The following is a 19,006-nucleotide window of genomic DNA, read 5'->3' on the forward strand; positions in this document are numbered from 1 at the left end:
TTCAGGAGCAAAGTGAAAGAACTGCCTGCTGTGCAGAGGCTATTCCTGCTTGGGAGGGTTGGTAAATATCTGTTTTATTTTCTTATATACAAGAACATAGTTCTAGATATTTTTGAATATGCTACAAAAAAACTTGAGGCATCCTAGGCTTGCTTTGTGCAGCTAATAATTCATGTTTCCAAGTGTGCTGTCAGAAGGACTTTCTAGCTGATTATCTCTAGCATTCCTGTGAAAATATGTGGCAGTGATATAGATATTAGTGCTGAAGGCAAGTACTCAGGACATGTGGATAAAGCCATTTTTCCTCCTGCTGTTTTATTGCTGTTGAAATACATTCAGTAACAATTTGGTGCCAGACCAAGTTTGAAGTGTTGGTTCACTCCTAAGGCAGACATCACTCCGAGTTCTCAACTTCTCTGCTTCTCAAAGACAGTCTCAGGCTGGCTGACTTGAGCTGGTTAAACACTGACAGACACAATCTGGAGGCTTAAGAAGCATGCACTTTCATCAGCAGTGCTCTTCCATACACATCTTCTAAATTTAGCTCAATTTCTGGGCCTCCTGAAATGTGAATATCAATCAAATCTTATTGGAACAGATATCTTTTGCCACAGCAGTCCCATATACTATCCCAAAAGCTCAAATCAATTGTGTTAGAGAATCCACTTTTTAAATTTTTTTATTTAATTTTTTTTTCTTTTTTATGGACAGAAGCCAACCTACTGCTCACTTAATCTGGTCCTTTGCTGAGAGCTCACCTAAGTAATTGTTTTCCTTTGTCTGTTCCCATATTTCCTATACTTTATGCCACAAAATGTGAGTGGGGTCTTCACAAGTTGTTTTTTTTTTTTTTTTTTTTGCTATGGTTGCATGAATTCTTGTAGAATTCATGGTCATGTCAATGCATACATAAATATGCAGAGTATGTTGGTTTTGTGGTTATGGAAGATATAATTACTTACAGAGAGATGTGCAGAGGGTAATACTAACATAAATAAAATGTTTAAAAGAAAACTATAGGAGGCCTAATATAAGCTCCATGTTTCTAAGCTGCAACTCTTAGGAAAAAATGAGTGAGTGAATGAATGAATAAATACATAAATAAAATGCTACCAAGCACCCCTTTATACCTCAGCCTTTGGTTCCTTCTTCTAAGTGCAAGCTTAAAATACTATTATTCTTTCTACAGCTATTCTTCCTTTAGAGATACTTCAGGTAACTAGCCTGCAAATAAAAAATGTCTAAAAGTAAAGGAACAAATTAGCCATCAATTCTTTATTTCAGCAAGAAAAGGTCTGCAGCAGGAGCACTGTTTTCCCCTTTCAGCAATGGGGTCATGGAAGAAGTAATTTCATCCAGCAATTTCCATAGCTCAGGAATTAGGAAAGCCAGAAGGCCTGAAATTGAAGTTATATAATGCAATGAAAGAATATGATTATGTTCTGTTGCCACGATGATCTTTGAAAAATACCTATTATGGGAGCTAAATATCAGTTCGGAAGCGGGTTTAATGGTGGAAATAAATGTACATGAGCAGATTTTTGCAAGTGCGCAAACACCCTAAGAACTCTGAAATAAACCTGTGGTGCAGAGAGAGGATCTCAGCAAGGAGCTGTCCTTCTGCAGTCTCCTGCTTGCCAAGACAGTTTGGAATTATGTAAGTTTCCAAACTGCCAAGAAAAAGCGGAGAAAAATGATGGCTTGAATGTTCAAAAGTGCCTGCAGAAACAACTCTATTTTTCAGAAATTTTGGACACCTCCGGTTTGACAGATCCTAAAACTGGTGTCTCTGGACCCAGTTCAAAAACAATGGTAAGAGTGGAAATATTTCCTTATAAATTCAAGGCTTTTGCACATTGAAGGTGCTAGATCAACACTGGTTTTAGAAGTTCAGATAAGTTCATGTAATTAAGCAGCATTGTCCCCCTCAGTTTAATATATTTTTCATTCCTTTAAAAAAACAAAGGAAAGCAAACCAAAATTATTTGCTAATTTAGTTCATAATTATGGTAGGAAAAAGTTGAATTAAATTTGTTTTATAAAATAAATAATCAAAATGTTTTTACAATTACCTTTGGTTAGTCCATGAGAAGATCTAAACCAGATCTTAGAAGTCCCAATATAGTTTTGACTTTTCATCTTGAACCTTCGAGAACCTGATGAGAATTTGCTCCTTGCTGTGTTGCTTCACAGCCTGCCTTCTGTTTCCTTATTTCTTTTTTTTTTTTTTTTTTGAGCTTTAAATACTGGTACTACTGCTGACAGATTGGCTTGACTGCATGATGTTGTTTCACCTCTTTGTGTATCCTGATTTTTCAGGGAATTGTAATGTAAATAAAGATATCTTTAAGAGAAGGATCCTGGCACTAATTTCCTATTCTTATATAAATCTCCATGGTGTGGAAATTTTCTTATATTACATATGATGTGGAGATTTCCTATTCTTATATAAATCTCCTCATAGAGGCTGTAGCTTTCTTAGTTATGTCTAAACCTTTTTATCTCTGTTATTTCTAACAGGTATCCATTTTCCTGCCATCCAGTCTCTGACTCTTAAAATGGAGCAGTGAAAATTATTTACTTTCTTCTGCACTTTCTTCCTGTTCCTGCTTTCATCACTGTTTTTTGGGCTTTTTTTTTTTTGTTTGTTTTGTTTTGTTTTCTTTTTTTTTTTTTTTGTGGTTTTTTTTGTGTTTTTTTTTTTTTTTTTTTTTTTTTAATTTCTGCACTGATTCAGAGTTTTGACAATTTCCCTATTGTAGCACCCATGTAATTTTACAGGAGTACCTAAATAATTTCCTTTTTTTTTTTTTTTTGTGTTTATTTGCTTTCACTGTATTGCTGTCTTCAGTTTCACAGAATATTTTGGGAGTTCTTTCAATGCACAGCATGCACATAGTCCCTGGGGCAGCGTGTAAAATACAGAATAAATGCCAACAACTTATTATGACCCTGAGTAAAATGACTTATCACTGAGACTTGTGTGCCCTCCCACAGTCCACCAAAGATGGTTCCCTACTTTAAAGGTTCATTTACTTGGAAATAGAAATGGTGATTTGAATACCTAAATTATCAGATCCATTAGGCGCAAGAAATTGCATTCTTTGGAAAAGTAATTCCTATCTAATATTTCGTATTATATACTTAATCTCTAAAGGACTTAGATGCATTTACTTGGTGTCCTTTGCAAGTGATTTTGTTTAGAGAGTACCAAGGAGTATACTTGTCATCAAAAGACACAATCACAGTTATGCCTTTATTCCCTTGACAATGTAATTATTTTGTTTTAAAATAATAAGGATTACTTTTAATACCAAGTGGTGTATTGATCATGCTTCTGTCCTGACTTAGATTCTTGAATTCAAAAATGATAAAACAATTAATTTATTCTATTCTCCCTGGCAGTATTTTTGTCTATAAGATTGTTTTCTTTGGCAAGGAACAAAATGAAAGTGTTGTTTACAAACAACAGCAACGAAAAAAAAGGCTAATTGATAACTTCAAAATAGATATAGGTATTTTGACTTCAATGTATTTTAAATATAACAAGGATTATTTTAGACTCGAATTCCCACAAATTCTTTTGGGATTGTACAGCCCTGACTATTCTTTGCTCACTGTTGCTAGCAAAAATTATGTCTCAAGGTTATTCCTTTTTTTGTTTTTTAAAAGTGAAGGGTTTGTTTCCCCTTTTCCAGTCAGTGGGACTTTCACTGCATTGTCATAGCTTCTCAAATATAACATTCAGGATTCTAAAGACAATTTTTGAATTCAATTCATGTTCATTAGCCAGGTTAAGACAGCCCAATGACTTAAACAAATGGATTAATTTACAGAATTTTCCCAAAATTTAATGTCATGGAACATACTCCCCCTTATGCTCAGCCCTACACGGACCTTTCCACTGCGTAAAGTTTGTCATGAAAGCTGCCATTTAAATTGATCTTCACTGGATAAAGCAGATGACATGGGAGTCTAGATTTCTATCCACTTAATGAGAAATTGGAACTACATTAATGATCCCATCTACAGAGAGAATAAAAAAGGGGCATTTTAACTCACAGAGCCATATTCAGCCCTGTGGCATGACTGCACACCTGAAAGTTTATTTTTTTCCTGTCAGTTGTGATTTTGACCTAAGACAAGGATTTCATTTAGGTAAATAACCAGGGGAATGTTGTTCTCTGGACAAGGGTAAGTGTAATGTGTAAGTGAGAAATCCCAATAGCTGATTTTCCACCACTTTTTTTTTTATTATTATTTTTTTTTTTTTTTTTTTTTTTATAAATGTGCAGCATATTCCCTTCCAGAAATTATGCTCGCTCCTGTTCAGGACAGTGAAGGCAGTATTTATATCAAGCCAGCTGTTAATTTGCCACAAAGAAAAAACCCCAAAAACTATGAAACTCTTAATTGAGTAGATATTATCGTTAAAATTGCAGCAGGCAGGCAACAAGAAAAATGAAAGGGAAACTACTTTTCTGTGGAACATGTAAATCCCTTACACTATTGCATTGCTCTGAAAAACAGTCAGTTTCATTTACAATCAGATCTCTCAAGCAAGAAATGACACTGATCTTTGGAGATTTGGTAGTAAAAAAAGCAAAAAAAAAAAAAAAAAGAATCCAAAAAAGCAGAAATTAAAACACGAACCTCCTTATAACTTTCACAGTGGAAATGAGAAAAATAAAGAAATAAAGACATCCTCTTCCTTGGTCATTACATATATCTCCTACCAGAGGAATTAGAATTGGAGTTAGAAATGAATGTTATAAAACAGTCACTGGGAAGATGCCTCCACTCTCTCAGAATACAAACTTAATGCATTAAACACAGGAAGTTTTCATACTTGATGTATGAAACTACCAATGTGGAACTACCAAACCAGGGCTTAAATATGTAAATTTTAAGATAAAGACTTGGGAACACAAAATCTTGCATGCAAAAACAAGGATTTTGTGAAAATATGAAGTTTCACTGTGCTGAACATTTAGCTGGTTCAGCATGACACATTTATGTCTTCAGGTGTTCCACCAGAGAAATATTAAACTTTTTTTTTTTTTAACATTTTAAATATAGGCATTTTCAAAGAATTCTTATTTGTTTCTGTTCTCAATAAAAACAAATGAAAGCATTTTCTTCTTACAGAAAATCCTGTTTCCTTGATTGTTTAATATTGTTCTTGCCGAGGAAAACATTTAATGAATCATTAATTCATTATTCATTAATGCAGTGGGGAAGGGGAAATTCTAGCAATGTTTGTCAACCTAATGTAGTTCAAAATACCTTTTAAGTAACTCAGGGTTAAAAACTCATTTACAACCATAAAACCCACCTGCAGCATTTTTCCTGATATTTTTATCACCATTAAAGTCCTCTAAACTAGGAAAATGTATAATAAGTATTATTACAGAAGACAAAATCAGTTATAAAGATGCTCTTTTCTGCTTTACCTCCCATGCTGACACAATTCTTTAATGACAGAAACAATTATGGTATTTTTTTCCCATTTCATTCTGCAGCAAGTTGCTCTCTTTAAACATTTTTAAGTTAAAAAAAAAAAAAAAAAAAAAAAAAAACACACAACAAAAAAAAACCACCCAAAAAAACCCACAAAAAAACCCCCAAAAAACAACAAAAAACCAAAATGCACACCAAAAACAACAAGACCCCAAACCAACCAAAGAAGAAAGTCATAGCTCCAAACCACAGCAAATATTAAAATAATAAAATAATAATATTTCTCACTTATTATTTGAGCTTCTTCACCTACCACCATTTGTGTCTTGTATGAAGATCCTTAGACATTTGTTTATAAATTCTGGTTTTCAGGATAATGTATGTTAGGTCATGTGTCTTTCTCAGCATGGTTTTATTTCTAAAATGGCTCAAGGACAATGAAAATTAGTGAGCCATTAATGGAATAGTTGAATAGACATAAATAACCAAATGAGCTAAATCATAACAATAAAGTTTGTAAGTTTTATCAAGTGCTTTGGTCTTTCACTGAGTATGAGAATGAATTGAATATATGAAAATTGAATATAAGCCTTATTTTCTAGGTATAGAGGTATAAATTTAGACAGTAGTCAGGGCTGAGGTTTTTATTTGGTTGGCTAGTTATTTGCAGTGTTTTTTTTTTCTTTTTTCCTTCTTTCATTTGTCTGCTTTGCATTTGGGTCTGACTTTTTTACTACATAATGCAGTTTAAGATCCATTTCTTGTATATTTCTGCTTATGCAATACCCAAATTCTGAGTTGTCAAATTTCTCTGACAAGTCAAATTTCTCGACTTCCTGCACAAGATGTTTCAGATACCTTTAAGTACCTCAGACCAAGAAATGAAAGTCTTGTGTTCCAAAAGCTTTTGAACAGCACAGCACAGGGTGACTGCATGAAAGCAGCAACAATCACCATGGATTAAAAAAAAAAAAAAATTTCCCATTCTCTCCACACTGGATAAATTAACTTTTTTGTGGATTTTAATTGGCCTTTTTTTTTTTTTCTTTGTTTTGTTTTGTTTTCGAAAGCCCAACTAATTTGTTACTTTTTTATGTTTTCCAAGGCTTATATCTTAATTAATCATCATCTTCTGGTTCAGCAAAATCTCATATATGATACAGTTTCTTTGGTCCAGATGAATTCCCAGAAATCCTTTTTAGAACTCTTTCCTTATTAAATTTTAAAACTGAAACACATTTCCTTTAATAAAGGCCCAAGATTTACTGCAAATGTTCACAGATAAACCCAAAGTACATGAAGTTTCCTGAGGAAGAACGTAATTTATGGAGATAATTTCCTATTTAATATGTCTCTAATTCACCTGGCACACCTTCATCAAGTCCATCATATTTTCTAAGCTGAAGTCAGTGACACTTTTCAGAATATGTTTCCTGGTGGGTTCAGTCTATCAGCTGTGAATTATTGGGCTTCATACCTGGAGAAATTAATCCTGCTGCTACTTTGGGTGTTCTGAGACACCTTTACTGATAACTGGGAGTGATTCAAAGAAATTACAAAGCTCCTTTGCAGCGGTTCTGGGGATTTCTGGAGTCTGAAAAACAATTGTTTTGTCACCCTGTTCCAACTGCTTGTGATGCCACCCTAAGCACTGCTTGATTTTCAAGAGTAAATCCCAGCTGTTCAACATCTGGAGCAACATGAGCTTCCTCTGAGAAGAATTTCCATTAGTTTCAGCACAGCATCCATTTTTTGTAGCTACAGTGGTTTTTTTCCCCCTTACGTTTATTAAGAAGAAAAGTATGGGTTTGTGTGGAGATTAAAGAGACAGGGATGAAACTACCTGGACTGGCAGAAATAAAACAAACACCCCTGCCTTAATTATCAGATAAGAAACTGTGATATTTATGAGTACCTGAAGAACATTTATATATAAATATAGAGAAATAAATAATAAAAAATGTATAGATGCACATTTATACACTAAGCTTTAAAATTTCCTTAAATTAAAAAAAAAAATCTTTAAGAAGGAGACAGTATATTTCCACCAGTCCTAGAAACTTCTCCTTTGTGCCTGCCTTCAAAGTGGAAATTGTCACATATTTTCTTTTATGCTCAAAGTTAAGGCAGAGAAAGTGTCATCACAGGGTGGCCTTGTCTAAGCTGAACCTCTCTGAGCAGAGGAAGGGATGCTTGTGATATTGCAGAATTTTTATCACAAAAGGTGGTGGGGTTTTAGCTTCCTGGATATATTTGACTGGGAAGCATAAATGACCTCTTTGTCTGTATCTTTTTTTGTTCCGTGCTTCTCTCTCCTCTACTCTCCCTTCTACCAAAAAAAAACCAAAAAATTCTGCAGTGCTTTCAGTGAACAAACCCAAAAGCTGTCATTTTGTCACTGCTAATGTGCTGAATGCTGAGAGGTGCTCAAATGCTTTTTTGACAATATTTGATAAATGGTGAATAGGAAATACATCACCCTGAGATGAGAGGATCCAGTTTGTGCAATCTTGATCATGGTGCTGCCTGGATGGACTCTCTTGGTAGGAATGTAAGAAACACACTCAGGATTGTCAGTATTTTATCCAGATCTTTAACTTTCCCCAGGCACTGTCTGGCCTCAAAATATCTTTTTTTTTTGACTGCTCAGGGCAGGTGTCATCCCTCAGCACTTTGCTGTTTTCCATTTTGTAACCTATACGTCAGCTTTTGTATTTCTTCAAGAATGAAAAGGAATAGAAATCAGGTAAATAATGATGGGAAGGTTTGCAACAGCAATACCTATTCTTTTTTTTTTTTTTAATTATTTTTCTATAATGCATGTAGGAATAAATAACAAATAGTTTGAAAATACTCAATTAGTAAAAAAACCCCAAATATTTGTTCCTGATGCAATCACACAAAATATGTTGATTTATTTGCTGATGGAGAAAATAAATAGGGAAAAAAAACCCCAAACAACAAGAAACACACAATTATTTTAAATTTGTATTTTCCAAACATACACACTAGCATTGCTATACTTATTTATTCCTGATTTGTTTTGCCAGAAATGAAATTTCAGTGGGGATTTTTGTGTGACATTTGAATGTTTAAGGTGTACCCAAAGGCCAAGTTAGGCTTGGAAAAGCTGTATTTGTTCTGCAGGTAATTTAGCAAAGCAATTCTTCCCACATCAGTGATCTGATGTGCTGCTGAAGCAGCCTGTCTTTTCTAAAGCCATGGAGAGTTGTCTGAATCACATGTACACGCACAAAATGCAACAAACACGCTGGAAAAGGCAGAGTTTATTTAATTCACTGTGCAGGGCTTTGGTATTTTAGTGCTTGTGCTAGGCTGAGAAATATTACTGAACATACAGAGCCATGTTCAAGAGGCTTTGATTTCCAGGCAAATAAATATTAGCATTTAAAGTAATAATTTAAATACATTAAAAAGGGCAACCCTCCAGAGGATGAAACTGCAGTTCTCTCATAGCATCAGGTTAAGGCCCTGTGGAGCAGCTGGATTGCTTGGCTTGTCTTATACAGGACACAAATCCAGACTCAATTTGGCCCTGAATGAACGGTGATAAACTTTATGCAGCCAATAAAGCTTTGCTTAAGAATCTCTTGGGTTCAGGCACAGGCAAAAGCCACAGATTAATCTCAAGGAATCCCAGAACAACTGGGGCTGGAAGGTTCCTCTGGAGCTGCCCAGGCAGGGTGCCCTGGGCAGCGGCACAGCAAGTCTCAGAGGCACAAGAGCATTCACAAAAGTTAGATGGATCCTAGAGCAATCCTCTTGTGTATTTTACTACTGAGGAACATCCTGGACATCCATCAGTATTTAGTGAGGAAAATTGCCGTTATTCTTATTCATAGTTACCGCAGAAATAGATTTTTCTTTTCCCCCCACCTCTCTTGAGATTAATCCTGCTTCTACAGTTTGCCTCCTCTTTCTCTGATCACCACGTCTCTTCATGTTTAAAGGAGGAACATTTTACTCTAATTTACTCTGTTTCCCTATTTCGACCAGTCTTAAGATTTTCACAGAATATTTGGGGTTGGAAGGGGTGTCTGGAGCTGATCTGGCCCATGCCCTGCCCAGGCAGGGTGCCCTGGGCAGCGGCACAGGAACGTGTCCAGCTGGGGCTGGCATGGCTCCACACAGGGACACTCCAGGCCCTCCCTGGGCAGCTGTTCCAGGGCTCTGCCCCTCCACGCACACAACTTCTTCCTCCTGCTGCCCTGCAACTCGCTGCCCTTGATTTTATGGGCAGCGCTGCTCCCGCTGCCGCCGGCAGCACCGAGCAGAGCCCGGCCCAGCCTCTGGCAGCCCTGGCAGATGTTGGATGGATGGATGGGATCCCCTCTCGCCCTTCCCTTCTCCAGCCTGCCCAGGCCCAGCTCCCGCAGGCTCAGCCCAGCCCAGAGATGCTGCAGAGCCCAAATCCTCTCTGTGCCTGCCCTGGAGCCTCTCGGGCAGCTCCTGGTGTCTCCTGTGCTGAGGAGCCCAGGGCTGGAGCCAGCCCTGCAGAGGAGCCTCAGCTGGGCAGGGCAGAGGGGCAGCATCCCCTCCCTGGCCCCTTCCCCAGGACCCTCTGCCAGCCCACGGTCACCTTGTCCCCCAGCAGCACCCCCTCTCCACAAAATAACTTTGTCAGATGCTTCTGGAGGGTTGGTCGCTGTGAAATATCTGTCACTTAAACAGATTTCACTGAGTATATCAACAGAGGAGCATTGCTTGACATTACCTTCACTGATATATTTGATACATCCACTTTCAATTCAATTTAGTACAGGAGTAAAATACTTTCTTTTCCTCCAGGGAAAAAGTAAAAAAGAAAAAAAAAAAAAAAAAAAAAAAAAAAGAAGAAAAAGGCCAGGCTACACTTCACAGGTTTTATTGAAGTGAACTTTTAAAGCAAAACAGTCAAGAAAAAGTGTGAATATTAACCTTTAAGAAAGAAAGTGAGCGTTACATTTTTAGCCTAAACTGAAGCAAGACACTTTTAATTAAATATCAATACCAGCAACATGAATATGAAAAGTAATAAATAGATGGTAACCTGATGCTAAAAGATAATTTTTTTTTCAACAGACTTTTCATGAAGCATGAAAAAAGTTGTTGCAGCATGGACTGAATTTCCTTATTTCTGCGTGAGGCAGTTTAAACTTTCCTGCAAGATTTTGCTTCATGTTAAAGGTAAGAGATTTTTGGCTAATATTTTAGCTTTTAGGTATTCATATAAACTACTATTATGTGCACGTATGCACACACATAAATGTTTCTTTTTCCTTTTGAAGAGGATAGCATTTACCTATTTTGAAATAAATGTGGGATCCTATATACCTTCCCTCTCATCAGACCAAAGTTACCAAGTGTGTCATTACCATATAGATCACTCCAGCACTTAAATAATCTGCAGGACCACAGGGAATTTCTGCTTCCATGGGTAGCCCAGTTGTCATTGAAAGCAGGACAAAATTAAAATATATCTCACCAGCACTTCTTACAGTCCATCTTCCCTAGATATTTACTCAGAATTGCTGCCAGAAACATTATAAAATGCAGTTCCCAGCACTTCTTTTGCTAAACCCATTGAAAAATGGACATGGAATACAATAAACTATAAGAAATGGCTAGCAAAACTTAAACAAACCAAAAATGAACATAAGGTGTGAATAAAGATTTCCCCTATTAAAAAAAACCCAACTGCCAGTTTATAATACTTTGTTATTGGGTTGGTCAAAGAAAAGTTGTCAAAACAGCACCATCATCATTTTTATTGGTGATATTCACTGAGCATCTACAGCTGCTCTGCCTCCTCTAAATAGCAGCTTTTGCATCCATAGTTGTTTTCACTCTGTTTGAATCAAATTTTAAACACTCTCTGCTTTGCCCAGAAAGGCAAGGGAGCCATTTACAATAATCGCATTTTAATTCAGATGAGGAATGATAATCTAAAATCTGATTAAAGAAACTTACTGAGGGGATTTTATGTGCATATCTTATCATCTTTGGTAGGATTGAGCTCAAGAGTGTGATTCTAATGTTGTTACAAGGAACTGGCAGGAATAGAGTACACAGTGTTGGTGTGGTTATCACCAGGAACATGGATTTGTGTTTCGGTGGGTTTTTTCCCTCAAGAAAGAAGACTCTAAACATTTATTATACATACAGGAATCATGGAGGATGAAAAACATAAGAAGACTGTATATTGTTTTAAGCTTTTGCAAAAATAACACTGATTTACAGCAAAAAATAATTTACAGCTTGGCAATGCAGGCAGTATGGGTAATAACTGAAAAATTGGAAGCTGCATGCTGGTTTACGTGCAGCGTATCTGTTGACTTTGTATGGAAGGGGGAATGAGAAGAAGATGTGTTACTGCATGGAGGTGTACCACATTTCACTCATAAACATGGGGCCTTGGTGTTTCCAGCCTTTTCTTTCACTTGGGCCTTCAACCTATCAAGGGTCTGAGCTAATCTGGTCCAAGTGACCAAATGAGTCAGTGTTCTTCCTTGTTGTGGGTTTCTCTGAATCTCAGTGGGCAACGTCTGCTGACGGATTCGTCACATTCCACATTTGGGATTTTCTAGATACGTCATTTTCTGCGAGTGAATGGAGATTACAGAGGTGGGGATCGGGCTGTGCTCCAGGGAACAGGGACAGGAGGAGAGGGAACGGCCTCAGGCTGGGCCAGGGCAGGCTCAGGGTGGGCAGCAGCAGGAATTTCCCCATGGAAAGGAGCTCAGGCCTTGGCACTGCCCAGGGAGGGTTGGAGTGCCCGTCCCTGGGGGTGTCCCAGGAATTCCTGGAGGTGGCACTCGGAGCTCTGGGCTGGGGACAAGGTGGGCATCGGGCACAGCTGGGGCTCCATGGGCTGGTGTTGTAAATGTACTTAAAACAGGCTGGGAGGGATTTTCCAACCTAAATGTTTCCAGAATTCTAAGGTCATGCACCGTGTTCCTCAAATGGTGAAAGGGAGACACAAATTTTCCTCACTCCCTCAAAATGGCCTCTGCTGTAATTTCTTTTTTTTCTTTTCTGAGCTGAAGGTGAATTGGATGGGTTGGGGTGTTGGGTATTTCTATTTTATCTGGTGTTTTAAGTATAATATGTAGGTGTCAGAGTAAGCAGGGAAATACTCAGTTGTATTACTTTAATCACATTCAATCTAACAACAATTAACCCTCAGAACAGAATTTTTAGGGAATTATAAAAACACAAAATGGCTGCATGGTTCTTGGCTGCTTGTTGGGGGGGGTTAAACCATAACATCAACAACAAAACATAGTATGGATTAATTGGTGCTTAAATTGCTGTTTAAACTGTTGCTAAAATCAATTAATTTAAACCTAGGTTTGAAGAATTCCTCATAAGTCAAAGGAAAAAATCAACCCAACAACACAACTAATAAAGATTCTACTGTTTCAAAAATCCAAAGATGTAAATCTAACTTTTATACTTCCACTACAGATGAAGAGAGACTAAGTCTGAAATATAAATTTAATTCTACAAAATAATTAAGTAATAAATCCATAACTTTTTTGGGTAGAAAACTGCAATTTAGTTTGTTATTTAATTGTTATCAAATGGAACCAGGTACAGGCATTTTTAAATGTACCCAAAAAGGAGATGTCTAAGGTACTACACAATTCATCATCTTGAAACAACACACTGTGGATGAAAGAAGTGGACCTGGATTGGAAAAGTGACTATATTCACTTCTGGAAGAAAAATCCACCTGGTGTCTTCATCCTGGTACCTGCCAGCAGCGTGGAGAGAGGAATGGGCTGGGTAAACAAAGTTATGCTTTTCCTGTTAATTAAAAATGCCAATTTGGATATAGATACTCATCTGTAAATGAGCCACTGTCATTAAATTGCATTCATTGCTTGGATGATCTTTATGTATCAAAATAAAGAAATCTAAAAAATAATAATAAAAATAAAAAAAGTTGCCACTCAGTCGTTATGGAATGGTGATTTTATTTTCCCAACATAAAATCCATCAGCTGACCCTGGACACACAGTTTCTGTGTCTTGTGATCTGTGCTTGTGGCGAGCTGTAAATTATTTGTGTTTGACTGTCTGCCCCTGACAGTGCTCCTCTTTTTTTTCACTTTTCTCATCCTAAATCAGTCTGTTTTGTCAAGATCACAAACACAGACCAAAACTCATGTGCAACTCATATCTTACAGCTGCAGGAGAGGAGGCTGGATGTTTTTAGAGAAGTAGGTCTTGAGAAGTTCTATGTAGAACCAAGTGAAGTCTTCTCAAAATTCATGGAAAGTATTTTTACTGCATTTTGTGCTCCTGCTTAGTTAAAATCTGGATAGAGTTAGTAAAAATGTGCACAAGATGGTGGAATAAATTTTAAAAGGTGATTGAAACTCCTTCAGAAAGCAATTTTTCTTGGTTTAAATGTTTAAAAGAATTTCTTAACTTCTTTTCATTGTGAAAATAAGCTATAGAAAAAAAATAATGCCAAGTCATCTTTTATCTATACATATACGTATTTTTTAATATATTTTATTTATTTGTTTGTTTGTTTTTATTTACCTGAACTAATAATCCAGTACTAGTCATTACTCTTGAATATGTAATTTCCAATCAGAGAAAAGTTTTCATCTGGATGTGGTCTTACCTTTCAAAGTGCCACATGGCTACTGTTTTTCCCAGATTTTGTAGAAAGGTTTTGGGTTAATGCATGGATTCTTAAGAGTTCACAGCACAGATGAAACTCAAAGTAAGAAAATATGAAAGAAAGTTAGAACAAAAGAAGAAAAAGCAAGCTGCGTGTTAATGTGACATTTTATAACCAGTATTAGATAAAGTGTCACTTAATTTCAGCCTTGTGTGCTGAGGCAAAAATAAATTAAAATTTCTGAATTACCTTCATTAGGATGGGATTAATTTTTCCCTGACTCTCCACCACTCCTTTCATTCATGATATTCATGAAAGTTAGGTACACTCAGGTTGCCTGCTGCTTTGTGTTTTTTTTTTTTTTTCTTTTTTAATTTAATTCATAAATTTAAAGTTTTATTTCCCTTAAAGTTTTATTAAAGACAGTAGGAGGTGTTCATCCATCTCTCATCTCTGTTTCCCCTACAGTTATTTTATCAGGATTATCCATGTTCCAACATCTCCATCTGGACAGTCAGGTGTCTGGGAATGCTCGACTGCCATCAAACCCAGCAGAATTCCTAAACTCTCATTTCCTTGGAAGAGAAATTCCTGGGTTTATTTTGGTGAGCTCTGGCACCCAGCAATGGTTTTGGCTCTGTCTGAACTCTGCTTTTCCAGCTCAGAGCTCCCCTGCCTGGCATGGGCTGAGGGGAATTGCCCTCAAAGAGCTTTTCTAGGCTGTGGCCAAAAATTCAACAACCTCTCTGCTGGCAAGAGCCAAACCTGGGCACATCAAAATTATGGCATTGCTGGAATCAGAGTCCCAGAGAGATTGGGACGCCCTTTATAGTCTGACTTTGGAGAAAATAATAATCTATCAGCAGCAACTGACAGGTTACCAAAGAAGCTTACATTTAAAAAGTGAAAAATTAATGTGCAAAAGAAAATGTATAAGGAATGTAGAAACTCTTCAACCAAAATGTAATCTGCAATAAAAGAATTGTCTTTACAGGCACCATAAAAAGTGTTTGGGTTCAGAGACAGCACTCCAAAGGCAGCTGGACCAAACTAATGACAGCCTGGAATAGCTGGAATGTATCAGTGCTATGTGGTAGAGCATGGACAGCTAAATGATTTTTCTTGTCCCATAAAATTACTGGCCACAGTCTGGGCTTGAATAACTAAGCAAATACAAACAGTTATAATCTTGTTTGTTTGTCAGAGTGGTTGATCTAGATGAGAGTTTGCACTTCTCAAGCCAAGGGTTTTGTTGTAGATGATGTATCACCAAGGATCTCAAGTGAAGGAGGCAATTTTGAAGCCAATTTATGATCACTTTGGGTTTCTGATGAGAAAATACAGTATGCTGAGTAGCTTAGTGTAGAGAGCAGCTGTTTTCAGAGTGAGAATGAAGCACCTGCAGTCCTTTTGAAAGGGAATTGTTTTGGGAGATATCGCAAAAATAATTTGGTGTCCACTTCAGAGCAGGCATAATACCCATTTCATAAATGTAAATATTCTACTCACAGAGGTTCTGTGGTGACCTTTCATTTCGAATTTTTGCCCTTTGCCAGGATTTTGAGATAATATGAACCATAAAGTTTGAAATACAGTGCTGAATTTATCCACTTCAAAAGCAATACCAGCCACTTTTAACATGTAAAAGTCCTCTTGGGACCAAACCTCTCTGCTTATGATAAATTTGTTTTCTCTCTGTATTCCCTTCTTTCTTAAGAGAAGACTCTTAAAACATTTACTATTTCTCCACTGGAAATTCAGGTAACAGGAGGACAATGTTGGCCCTCAGCTGTAATAATAATAATAATAATAATAATAATAGTAAAATACAAAGTATAGCAACACTATTGGACATTTTCTGCATTTTACACCCTTTCCTCAGCTGGGGCAAAACATCTGCAGTGCGTCAATAAGACAAAGAGAACATTTCTGGGGAGATCTCTGGGGAGTTCTTTGGCACTTAGTCTTAATTGGAAACTGCCTTTCATTTCTTCTGAAGGCATCATTCTACGCAATGTATTTCTTTATGGGTAGAAATTATAAATGTTATTTCACAAAGCGCTTTAAACCATGACAGATAAAAATGTAATATAAAACAGTCTCAGCTTCCTATCTCACCTGATCCAGGCTGAGCAAATAACACCTCTAATGCTTTCCAGTCTTTGTTGTCTTGTACAGCACTTTTTTTTTAATGTATGTAGAAAATTTTCATGTCATTATCTACAAGATAAGGAGTGATATAAAATTTTATAAGCATCTCTGAAAGTGAAAGAAATTTACCTCACAGTTGTCTAGGCAAAGATTTCTTCCTGGAAAGAAATTAAAACATTGATTCTAGCTTTACTACTTCCTAAGCAAATTATTTTCAGATCAGTATTTGGTCTGAATGATGTGGATGATTAGATTTTTCTATTATAATGGCCCCTTTTTCTTAAACACAAAATAATATCACAGAAAAATAAGAGATTATTCATTTTTTTTTGCCTCCTTATTTGCAGAATTCTTCAAATCCACTCACCTAAGTGTCAGATTCTTATCTGCAATATGTGTATACAACATTTGAATGCTGAAAGAAAAGAGTTTAGAGGTTGATTAGTGTGGGAGGTCCATGCACATGATGGGAAAGTGACTCAAAGTGTGTGAAAGGCAATAGGAAAAAAATTGTTTGGTGGGTCAGGCCATAAATGCAAAATCACGAAGAGACATCAATTCTTTTTACTACAGGTCAGTAACAATCTGCAAAGAGGGCACAAGGCAAAGATTTCCAGCTTTCTCTGCATGGCACTTGTGAATCCTCAGCAAGAAACACTCTGTGGTATTCTGCTCCTTTTTACCAACATGGACAAGAGGAATGGTGCCTTCCTGAGGCTATTAAAAAAACAGGATGGGCTTACTACACTGTTCTTTAGACTAACTCCAGCCTATTTCAAACATTTTGAGATATACTTGAGATCAGTTTGAACAAAAAAAAAAAAAAAACACCAAAAAAAAAACCCACAAAAAAAACCAAACCAAAAACAAACAAAAAAAAAAACAAAACAAAACAAAAAAAAAAACCAAACAAACAAAAAAAAACACACAAAAAAAAAAAGAACAGCAAAAAAGATATTGCAATTTGAAAATTAAAGTTTCATGATAAGTCTGTCTGCCAATGAAATCCAAGTGATTAAAGAAGGATTGTGATTAAAATACAATACCAATAATATTCATGGCAATTTAATTTGATTTTAATTTTTAATATTTCAGCAGGATGTGTTCATTTTTACCTTCATTCTGTTGTTCTTGGTTTGTTTCTTGGGTTTTTTTCTCTAAACATGGTGTGGTATCTGAACCACAGAATCCCAGAACGTCTGGGGTTGGAAGGGACCTCTAGAGATCACCTTGTCCAACCTCCCTGATCAAGGAGGTTCACCTAGAGCAGGATGTACAGGATCAGGTCCAGGCAGGTTTTGAATATTTCCAGAGAAGGAAGAGACCACAGCCTCCCTGGGCAGCCTGCTTCAGTTTTCTGTCACATTCAGAGTAAAGTTGTTTTTCTTCATGTCCAAATGGAAGTTCCTCTGCATCTCATTTCCCCATTGCCCCTTGCCCTTGCTCTGGAGGAAGACAGAAAAAGTGATAGAAATAGAGATAGAAATGTTTTACTGACTTTTAGCATGGATTGTAAATCATGATTGTAAATCTGATCTTCACAAAAGCAAACAAAAAAAATCATGCAAAACCCCCCAAACAAACAACTAAAAAGCCCCAAACCAAACCGAAACACACTGTTAATAACTTTGTGACAATCTACCAGAACTTAATTTTACTGCTTGCAAAAAAAAAAAAACAAATAAAAAAAAAACCAAAAAAAACAAAAAAAAAACAAAAAAAACCTCAAAAAAAACCCTCCAAAACTTAAAAACCCACTATGGATATGATAGTGATTATATGATCACATATGATGTATACGATCATATATATTATATGATAGTCATTATATGATTCATAAAATGGATGCCTAGAAAATGTGTAGACAGATGTTTGACATAATGTCTTCCTCACTAAAACCGAGTTTTATTTCAAAGACATCCTGTTTATTTCTAGACTTTGAATACTTCTATCTCTAAGTCTTTCTCATTAGTAAAGGCATTGTCTCGAGGCTGCCACCTAAATATTTAAAATTTATGGGGTTTTAAAGTCTCAAAAACTTATCTATGGCTATTATGCTTGAAATGGGAAGAGGGTTTGCAATATACATATAATTCAGAGTTGTATCTTTTTTTTTTTTTTCTTTTGGTTTTTGGCTGATGAAGACACTGAAATAAAGCCAAACAAAGGGAAAAAAAGTGCAACACTTTCAACACTCCAGCTAATAAAAATGACATTGTAGTGGCCTGACTTGCTGGGTTCACAAGATCACACAGTTCACAGAAATTATAGCTTCTAAAAATAGAAAAAATGAGACAAATGGAGAAAAAAGAGCTTTACTGAAGGAACTAATTTAAAAGACAGCACATATTGTCTCTTCCCAGAAAGCATGTTTCCATAACTATAAAGTAACAGCTACATGCAAACATTTCAGGCATTTTATTTCTTCTACTAATATGGAGCATTCTTGAACACAAAATCCATTTTTTATTTTCCAAAGAAAAAGAAATAATTTACTTTGATTCATGGGAGGAAATTATGAGGTGTAGTTATCTTACATCAAGCTGTTTTATCAGGATCTGTGGATCCTTAGGGAACAGTGGCTTCTCTGTACTTATCTAGATTTGAAAATTCAGCACATTAAGGCATATCTTTCAACCAGCTTTGCATCCAGGGTGTTTGACACCACAGCAGACAGCAGGAAAGCATGGGAATTGCATCCTGGGAATTGCACTGAGACAACTGTGGCAGAGCCATCTAAGAAAAGACCACTGGACAG

The 19,006-nt window shown here is 36.4% G+C and overlaps 1 long non-coding RNA gene across 1 annotated transcript; it reads left to right on the forward strand.

The window, feature by feature from the left end:
* The first annotated feature begins 1,705 nt into the window (after positions 1-1,705).
* On the forward strand, positions 1,706-17,076 carry LOC128822437 (uncharacterized). Its single transcript, XR_008441428.1, has 3 exons — positions 1,706-1,812; positions 10,543-10,647; positions 16,822-17,076. It is a non-coding gene; the product is annotated as an uncharacterized LOC128822437 (long non-coding RNA).
* The last annotated feature ends 1,930 nt before the right edge of the window (positions 17,077-19,006 follow it).

This window comes from Vidua macroura, chromosome Z, assembly GCF_024509145.1.
Source record: "Vidua macroura isolate BioBank_ID:100142 chromosome Z, ASM2450914v1, whole genome shotgun sequence".
NCBI classification, from domain to species: domain Eukaryota; kingdom Metazoa; phylum Chordata; class Aves; order Passeriformes; family Viduidae; genus Vidua; species Vidua macroura.